At 42.5% G+C, this 10,537-nt stretch overlaps 1 pseudogene; it reads right to left on the bottom strand.

Moving 5' to 3' along the window:
• Positions 1 to 499: 499 nt before the first annotated feature.
• On the bottom strand, positions 500 to 8,489 carry LOC110549595 (heterogeneous nuclear ribonucleoprotein A1-like; annotated as a pseudogene).
• Positions 8,490 to 10,537: the final 2,048 nt, after the last annotated feature.

Raw genomic sequence — 10,537 nt, 5'->3', positions numbered from 1 at the left:
AATAAATTCCAAATAGAACTTGGCACCACCCTGAAAGAATTCTAACTTAACACTTTTGGGGAAGTTTACCAAGATGGCTTCAGAGTAGGCTAACTTTACACAGCACATTAAAAAAGCAAAACAGACACATTTATTCAGCGTCATGATCAGACTATTACATTTAGCAATCAACAGCATGGTTGAAGAAAAAGGTCAACAGTTCTACAGTAAAACCTTTTGTTGGAATGTTTTACACTTTCCACAGAACAGAAACGAAAATAACCTGTTATACAATTAGTCACAAACACCATCCTGGAGGGTTTTTTTTTTTTTTTTTTTTTTTTTTTTTTTTTTGCCCATACACATGAGTATTGTCTAAAAAAAATGTCTTCTTTGTAGCAGCTAGGCCCTGCCACCGCTGTGCTTGGCTAAGTTCACAAATCTGCTGGAACCTTTAGCTTCCCTGTCACTTCCCTAGCTCTCCTCTCCTGTTAAGCTTTGCTTCCTGGCTGTGATGTAATTAGAACCTCCTGCCACTGCCATAGCTACTGCTGCTTCTGGAACCTCCATAGCCACCTTGGTTTCATGGTTTAGCAAAGTACTAGCTTCCACCACCATAAGAGCCAGAGCTCCTGCCTCCAAAGTTTCCTCCCTTCATTGGTCCAAAATTTGAAGACTGATTGTTGTAATTTACAAAATCATTGTAGCTTCCACCACCTCCAACATTGCTTCCATCATTACCAAATCCATTCTAGCCATCCCCACTGCCACCATATCCACCATCACCATGGCTGCCACCAAAGCCACCACGACCACTGAAGTTTCCTCCTCTACCAAAATTGTCATTGCCACCAAAACCGCCTCCACCAAAGTTTCCGGAATCACTTCGACCTCTCTGGCTGGATGAAGTACTAGCCACCTCTCCTTTTGACAGAGCTTTTCGTACTTCACAGTTGTGGCCATTCACAGTATGACATTTTTGAATAACAATCTTATCCACAGAGTCGTGGTCGTCAAAGGTGGCAAAAGCAAAGCCCCACTTCGTCCCACTGCCTCGGTCAGTCATGATTTCAGTCACTTCAATTTTCCCATACTGTTCAAAGTAATCCCATAGGTGATGTTCTTCAGTGACCTTTTTCACAGTTTAGCGGGCCCCTGGTCTCTGCGAGTCTTCTCTTGACATGGCTCTCTTGGGTTCCACAACTCTTCCATCACCTTGTGTGGTCTTGCGTTCATAGCGGCGTCCACTTCCTCCACAGTGACACAGGTGACAAACTCAAAGCTCCTGCATCTCTTGGTTACTTTGGGTCTCTTTGGGTCTCTCTTTGGGTCTCTTTGGGTCTCTTGTTACTACATGGCCGGTGAGTGTCCCCCATCGCTCAAAATGACTCCTCAGACTCTTGTCGGTTGTTTTGAAGCTCAGACCTCCGATGAAGAGTTTCTGCAAGCTGTTGCAGCTTCTTGGGAGACTCTGACTTAGACACTACGGCAGGGCGATGAGAGCCTTCAGCGATGCTTTCTTGGCCGGGTCAACAGGTCAACAGCTGTTACTGCTTTCTTTATTGATAATTAAATATAGTAATTTCTTGACTTTGTCCTGCATCCCTTATACTGTGTTCTGTTCTGTTATTTCATTCCAGGCAAGTCTATTGCCCGTGTGTTCCACTCTGTTTTTATTTGATATTTTTTTATTTCCAGCATTTCTATTTTAAATCAAAATCTCAATATAACCAAATGTCAAAAATGACCACAGACCATCAAATAGAAAAAAAAATAATGTAAGTTGTACTATGTAGTTAAAAACAAAATCACTTAGGGTAAATGTAGAATATAGATAAGTAAGATTTGAAGAAGAAGAAGAAGAAGAAGAAGAAGAAGAAGAAGAAGAAGAAGAAGAAGAAGAAGAAGAAGAAGAAAACAGAGAAAGAAAAACTAGAAGGGAAGCAAGAAGCCAGGCTAAATTAAAGAAAAGGAAAAGTGGGGGAAACATCATGAAAGGAAGAGGAAAAAGGAAGGAATCCAAACAAAAAGAAAAAAATGCCTAGTAAAGAAAACATATAAACAAATTTAGATATAATAAAGGGAATAAAAATTTGAACCTTTTTTAAAAGAAGAGAAAAAACAAAAGAGGAAATAGGGACAAGTGTGTTCAGATGGAGCATGGGTGCAGTTTTCTTTCAGGTCCTTAAAAATCAGTCGTCAAACTCAACACAGAGGAGAGGGCCATGGAACACACATGAGTCCTTCGTTTACATTATTTTCACCCCTCCAACTCCTTCCATGCCCCCCACCTCCCTCTCAAGTTAATGAAGAAAGAAGGGTGAAGGAGAGGAAAAAGAGTCTGTCTCCAGCCACTGGAAGAACCAATCCTGGAGCCCCATGATGAAATAACCATGACTTCCAGGGGGCAGCAGACTCCAAACTGGGACATCAGTACCCAGCTAGTTCACTACCTGCACTGCACACCTCTGAGAAGGCTATTTCCTATAGAAAAGCTCTCCAATAGCCCCAGGCATCACACACCCAAACACAACAGCTTCTGTCATTGGGAGACACTATCTAGTCTTTTTCCCTCCTGTTTTCCTTCTTTGCAGAACTGGGGACCAAGCGAGGGCCTTGAACATGCTAAGCTAAGCAAGTGCTCCATCACTGAGCTACAAACCCAGACCCCATCTGAGTTCTGAGTGTGACATAAACTCACAAAATCCTAGATGCACAAATATTTCATGAATGGACTTATGGCATTCCATGGCTTCTTACAAGTGAAGGTAAGTCAGCTTGACAGACTTTATCTCTTGTCTGTAACTATTTTGCTCAGCAGAAATTTACAGTAATAAGAGTTATTTATTCATGGAAATAAGAATCAGAAAAATTTCAGGAGACCATCTCTAAATGAATAAAGTGTCTAGACAACAATAGAATGTGCCCATCCAAATATTTAAAGGGAAATGCTCCAGATTGGAAAGGAAGAAAGAAAGAAAGAAAGAAAGAAAGAAAGAAAGAAAGAAAGAAAGAAAGAAAGAAGAGCTTAGAGTTTGCAAAAGCTTTTTTTAAAAACTTATAGAACATCTTCAGAAAGAGCTAAAATACTCCACTGCTGTAGGCAGACTGCACAAGAACTATGTATAGATCAGCCTTCTTGTCCCTGAATGGTGAGTACCACCTTGGGCTGACATATGGATGTTCTCAGGGGTTCCGTGTGCATAGGTGCCTGCAGTCACGCTAAGGGACTTACAGCTTCTCTGGTGTTTGTATATGATTTTTACACTGTTTCTGGTCCCCTTCTGTGTGGCTTTCGTGTTCTTCCCTTGATGGAGCTGCCAACCATATCTCACTCTAAACTCACTGTAGGCTGGGAAACTGTTCAGTGAAGGGTTGACTTTATTAATTGTGACCACAGGAAGAATCCATAAGTGCTAAGATAGCACATTCTCTGCTTGGAGTCCATCTCCTTACAGATTCACATACTTCAAGCTGATGAGCTTCCTCACAGCTCATTTTCTGCACAATTGCCACTAATGGTTTCACTTAGTTACTTTTCCCCCTCAACTCTAGGCTGGATTTGAAAAGGGGAAGTTTGGCTGGTGAGTGATATCTAGTAAAAAACACAGTCAAAGAATAAAATAAACTGAATAATAAAAGTGTTTGCAAAAGATATAAATGGGGTTCTTGGGAAAGTGGCATTGGAAAAGCCAAATTTAAACCAAACAAGAAGAAAGAGAAAGAGAAGTTGGGAAAGGTCTCGTGGTTTTTGAGGGCTTGGAGAGGAACATACAGTTTCACACTTAAAATCCATGGTAAGGCATCTATCTATCTATCCTATAGACATTGGTTCTCAACCTTCCTAATGCTGTGACCCTTTAATGCAGTTCCTCATGTTGTGTTGACCCCCAACCATAAAATTATCTCATTGCTTCTTCATGACTCTCATTTTTTATAACATAAATATCTTCTATGCAAAATATCTGATATGTGACCCCCGAAGGTTAAGAATCACTAGTCTGTAAGAACTAGCTGGAACCTATTTTTCTTATATAACAAAAGAAACTAGTGAGTTGTCTTCTCAGGGGAACTGTTGGAGGCCTGCCTTCTCTCTCTTTATGCCTGACCATCAATCGGAAACTACCAATGTCCTTGTGGTCATAAGATGGTTGCTGAAGCACAGATATCACAGTCAACGTTCAAGGAAAAATGAAGAGGAGATGTTAAAGGTTCTAAACTTGTGACCCTGGAGACCAGTCCCACTTCATAAATTTCTCCATTCATCTCCCTATTATCCACAACTAAGTCATCATTCCACAGGCCTATCCCTGGGTTCTATCATCTAGGAATAAACTGGGATGCTGTTGGCTAAAACAAAGTATGAGTGGGAAAGGCTACTGACTAAGCTGTAGATAATGTCTACAGTGCAGAAATTGCCTCATTTGATCCGAACAATCACTTTTTTGCTCTAGTAGGAAACTCAAGCCTTGGATATGTTATTCATCTAAGTGGATTTGCACCTGTGGCTCTGGATCTTTACAAGATTTGCAAAAAGAGAAAAAAACACAGATCTTCAGACAATACATACCAGCATGAAGAGGAAAGCTACTTCCTGTTCTATAGAGAGTTTTCCAAGGAACAGTCTTGACCAGATTACAAAGGCAGGTTTTCCATCACCACAGAACCACAAGAAAAAAACAACATTCCAAAAGGTGTTAATAGTAGCCAAGGGCCCGTCATGATCTGTTTTGCTGTTGTTATAACTGAACACCACAGGCTGGGAAATGTATAATGAATAAAGGTTTACCAGGTTCATGGTTTTAGAAGCTAGGTGGTCCATGGCCAAGGGTACACATCTGGTGAACTCTTTCTTGCTGTGCAGAATCCCAAAGCAGCACAGGGTGTGACATGGTGAGAAAGAGCAAGCATGCCATAGAACTCACTTCTAAAACAAAGCACCTGGTTAAGCTAATTCACTGAAGACGTCAGACAGAGCCCACATGACATAGTAACTTTCCAAAGGATCTACCCATAAACACCATTGACAGGAACACTGGGGGTTAAACCTCTATGGTAGCTACTTTTCTCATTTCCTGTGGCCAAATATCTGACAAAAGCAACTCAAAAGAAGAGCTTGTTTTGACTCACAGTTTGAGGGTACAGTCTATTATGGTAGGGAAAGATGGCAACAGAAGTATGAGGTGTCCAGTCAGGAAGCAGAGAGAGGTGAACGCTGGTGCTCAGTTCATTCTCTCTTTCTTACTCTTTTTATTCATCTGGTGCCACAGCCCATGAGATGGTACCTCCCACACTCAGGGTGTGTTTTCCCTAAGCAGTTCAATCTTTTCAGAAACTTCCTCAAGAATAGGCTCAAAGGTGTGTCTCTCGGCTGATTCTAAAGCGCATCAAGGTGACAACGAAGATCAACCATCACAGTCTCCAACACACAAGATGTAAAGGAAAACCACCCAAGAGCGGCATCATACACTCTCATGGCTCTGGAACCAGCACTGCTCTGGTGCTAATCCACACCCAGCATCTCCATCAAAAAGGATGAGTATGGAGGTTGCTGCAGCTGCCACACACATCCCGAATGTTCATCAGCATCCTGACCTCAGAGTTGAGAAGCAACAAACCCAATCCTCCCATCCTCCTTTTACATCCCTGCCCAACTATAGTGAATGGGGATAAGGTGGTGTGGACTCTTGGGTACCTTCCTTCTTTCCAGCAATGCATCATTTCAGAGTACACTGTAGGAAACTAAAATCAGTATTCCTTTTTGTCTTATTAAGACTCCTGTCTGGGGGTCGAAGCAGATGCTAAGACTCACGGCCAAACTTTGGGCAGAGTGCAGGGAGTCTTATGGAAAAAGAAAGGGGTGGGAATAGAGGGACGTGGAGGGAACAGGAGCCCCACAAGGAGACTAACAAAGCTAAAGGATATGAGCCCAGGGGATCCTGCAGAGCCTGATGCACCAACCGAGGACCATGCATGGACAGGACCTAGACCCCCTGCTCAGATGTGGCTGATTGGCAGCTCAGTCTCCATGTGGATCTCCGAGTGACGGGAGAAGTGGCTGCCTCTATCATGAACTCAGTTGACTGCTCTTTGATCACTCACCCCTTGTGATTTAGCCTTGCCAGGCCATGGAGGAAGAGTATCCAGGCAGTCCTGATGAGACTTAACAAGTGATGGGCAAATGATGATGGTAGAGAACTCCCCCTTTCAGTGGACTAGGTGAAGGGGATGGGGGGAAGAGGGAGGGAGGGTAGGACTAGGGGAAGTTGAGGGAGGGGGCTTCAATCAGGATATATAATGAATAAATTGTGAAAAAAAAATAAAATTAAAAAAGACTCCTGTCTGGGACTCATGATAAGCAACCTTATTAACTTGCTTTTGTATTTAAATGTTTCCAGAAGAAAATAATGCAGCATTTTACAAAGGTATGAAAGGGAGGTGATTGCATGGTAATTCTTTTCTCAGTATTTAGAAATCCTCTCAATTCCTATTCATCTCTACATTCCCTGCATAATCACTGTTCCAAAATGTGGGCACAACTAGGTCAGCTAAATGATTGGGACTACTTAAATACATCCCATTATCTACCAAAAGAATTCTTAACCCTGGGACCCTCGGAACAACTTCATGTCCTCCTTTAAATTGAAAGAAAAATCATTGTATGCATGTATGTCTTAATATGAAGACAGGATCAGAAATGGCATTGAATTGTCTAAGGTTATTTGTATCATTTTTCTTAAGTAGCCATAACAGGTCACCATAAAGATGTTGCCTTTGAACAACAGAGATGCATTCTCCCAGAGTTGTGAAGGTGTGAAACCAAGGTGTCACCAAGATTGTATGCTCTCCCGAGGTTTCAGAGGAGGGTCTTTCTTGCCTCTTCCAGCTCCCACTTTTATTTAACATTCCAATCTCTGCCTCCATAATCACACGACCTCCCTCCTTGTGTCCCTCTGTGCCTCTGTCTGTCACCTCCATCATCACCTCCCTCCTAGTGTTTCTATGTGTCTTTGTCTATCATTAGTGAATACGGTGCCGTTGGATTTAAAGACTTTTGCAATCTAGCATGATCTCAACCCCGTCCTTATAATTACATCTGCAAAAATTCCAATCCTAAGTAAAGCTGCATTCTGAGGTCCAGGGTGGACGTAAGATTTAGGGGTACACATTTCCAAGCACCACAAGAAGCCATGATTTTAAATAGTTAAGAATGAATGAAATGTAGGATAAAATCCTGTGCAGGATATAATCCTACATAACATGGCCTCCAGCGTTTTCAAGGCCATGCCTCTGACCTCTTATTCTAGAGCTGCACTCCATCCTACATACTGTTCCTACTTCGCCCTCAAGCCACCTCCCTAGTCTACTTCTTACCCTCTCAGGACACCTAAAGCTCTTCCATCTACTTGCATCCTTGGTTTGCTGCAGCTCACAATTCAGTCTGTGAACCTCAGTCATTGTGGTCCCTTCTTGGCTCACTGAAGATCTTAGCCACTCTTAGGATTGCCTCTATATTTCCTTCAAAAAGATTTGACAGCTGAAGCCTGCATCCCTGACCAAAATGACCCTGTGCACCTGAAGCAAACAGTCATCAGTATTTCCTTAGTTCCTTCAGGAGGCAACCCACTCTGCCCACCACACTCGCAAGAGGTAGGCTTTATATTGCTCTCAATTTTATAAACTATGGAAAGGTGGGACTATAAGGAAGGTATCTATATGACATTGTTTAGCTAGCAATGACTTGGGATTCAAATCAAGATTCGGTAAGTTGACAGCCTAACCTACTGACAGTGAAGAATATGCTCAGTCTATAAAGTGCCAGGAGAGATGGTATGCCTAGACCAAGACCAAGAGTGGAAGCAAGCCGAAAGTGGGATAAACCCACATTTTGTTCAGTAAAGTTTCACCTGTGTGAAAGGGTTAACAGGCTGCCTAGGTCACCAGAAGACCTTCAGAAAGTGCTGAAAGGGCAACTCAAGTCTGTGTGGGGAACGTTTGTCCACAGAGACTCCTGACAAAGAAGACCAGGTTCTAAACAACTGGCAGATATTAAGTATTGCTTGACAATTCTCACTGAGTGTGGTCTGTGAATCAGATGCCCCAAAACACTATCTGTCTTGCTAAGGGCACATTTTCTTATACAAGTAAAAGTTAGCTCCAGTGGCCATCTCTTTTGCTAACAGATGTTCCTTGATGGGTCTTTTCTCTGAAAACAGCAATGGGCAGGTTAACGAAGTGGTAAGGCTTGAACTTCTGCTGGTCCTGTGTTTCTCTACTGCTGAACCTCACTCATCCTTCCCACTCCACTCCCACACACACATACATGACACAAGGCTGTCACTCACGTACTTTTACTGAAACTTTTCTGAATAAGAGAAGTAGTTTGGTGCATACCACCTTCATGCAAGTTCTCTCCTGCCACCCCACAATCCCTCCTTACTTTTTCTCACCACCTCCATCTCACCTGGAGCTGTCTGCAGCCATAGGTCCCTGGGTCCATGTTGGTACATTCTAGGCTGCTAAAAGCCTCATTCTTGCCTCCTTCCTTGACGCCTCTGAGCTTTTGGTCTTAAAGCAACTCAACAAATAGCCACACCAAGCTCCTCCATAATCATGTTGCTTTTCTCCCAAAAGGCAGAAACTCAATGCTCACTTTTTTTTATGAAATAGTTATTTTTTTTATCCTGCCAACTTGTTTCACAATCTTATCAAGTTCTATTAGGAAGAACCCTATGCATAAATTTACTTTTCTCCAGACTACACTAACTTGATGCTTTTCTGGAAATAAAATAGAATACAAGCCTGGAAATTCAAACAGGTCACTTCATGGGGTCAGAGTCCAGATCTATAACAAATAAGTATCTGTAATACATCTTTGTGTCCTTGCATAAACCCTTTAAGACCTCTACGTGAGTTAGCATCCATCTGGTGGCCACGTAGATTCCAGTAGCATTAACCATTGGCCATCGTCTATAATATCCCAACTTCATGCCCAAGAGTCAGGCTACCTGCTCTTCACAGAAGAAACTTTGGCCACTGGAGCCTTTGTCACAATATTAGTTTTGGCTCCTTTCAATTGTCTTCTCCCACAGATTATCACAGCCAGTTCTCCAGAATGCACCTTGGTTTGGAAGTTTCTGGTTTCTTTGGAAACTCAGTTGTGTCATGTGAGTAGGTGTTTTGTTTTGGTCCCAATTGTAGGATGTGTGATGCTTTTCCCCCATGGAAATCAGCCCCTTCAGAAAACAGCCTCCACAAAAAAACAGGCCCCATGAGAAGGCATGTGATGTTTATCAGCTGGAAACTACCTCATACAAGGGGCATGATTTTTATGAGCTGGAAAACATCCTTGTGTAGACTCTTAGAAGGGATAAATAAATAGAAGCCCACGGACAGTGAGACAGCACTTTTTACATCTCTATGTTTTGCTAGTTTTCACAGAAAACAAAACAAAACAAACAAACACTCCAGAGAACTTTTCTCTGGAGTTCTGAATTAGAGTGCCAATTCAGAAGACTAGTGCCATTTGGGTGGAGTCTAGCTGCTTCTACTGAATTGTTCCACTGCTGGTACTGCATGCTGCTGCTGCTGCTTTGTTTTTTAACTAGACTGCTGGTAACCTGATGACTGAGTTTGGTGATCCCCAAAGAACCTATCAACCCTTATCAGCAGGAAGTAGCTCAAAGAACTCTAAGGCCCCTTTCCCTCCTAAACTCCTAGGTAAGGTTGAAGAAGGGAGGTAGAGGCATTTAAGAACCTTAAATAAAGTAGGTATTTGAAAAATCTAAGCCTATATCTCTGACGAGGACTCTCTTGCATACTTTTTGATCACTTGCCCCTGGTCAGGCTGCCTGTCCAGGGCACTGTGGTAGAGGATGCACTCAGTCCTGATACAACTTGATGTGCTGGGATGGGTAGGTGCAGGGACTCCCACTTTTTTGAGGGAGAAGTGAGGGGGGATGTGAGAAAGAGGAAAGGAGGGTGGGGCCAGGAGGAGAGGAGGGAGGGGCTACAATTGGGATGCAAAGTGAATAAATAAATAAAAATTAAAAATAAAATATTTTTAAAAGAAAGAAAAAAATCTAAGCCTATAGGTGGCATCCAGCTTAAGCAATAGGGGTAACTTAGTTTCTACTGCTGTTAAAGTAATGGCAGGTTACAAAAGGGTAAAAATACTGCTTAAGGAGGTCAGCAAGATGGTGTCTGTTGCCAGTGGGTTCTCTCCCACTTTGCTCCCAAAGGGGATTTTCATTTTTTGCTTCATTGTCTTCCTATATTTCCTTTTTTAAAGGTTGGAAAAATTACTGAACAATAAGAAAAGCTATGAGTGGATATGAAGGGATCTGAAAACAAAAAGTGCCAAAGAGAGGAGAGAGTTTAGGCCTGGTGTCTGGGATCAGGATTTTCTGGAAGGATGAAAAAGGGAAGTAAACTAGACTGGAAGACAGATTGCCACTCTGCCCTCCTCTACTTACTTTCACTGCCAGATTCCCAGAGACCTGAGTGAGGCAGGGGGCTGGGAAGAGCAGGACACTGTATAGGGCAGAAGGGTTAATGT

Source organism: Meriones unguiculatus, chromosome 10 (genome assembly GCF_030254825.1).
Source record: "Meriones unguiculatus strain TT.TT164.6M chromosome 10, Bangor_MerUng_6.1, whole genome shotgun sequence".
Classification (NCBI taxonomy): domain Eukaryota; kingdom Metazoa; phylum Chordata; class Mammalia; order Rodentia; family Muridae; genus Meriones; species Meriones unguiculatus.
Note: the sequence above shows the minus strand (reverse complement) of the source record. Positions and strands in the feature narration are given on the sequence as shown.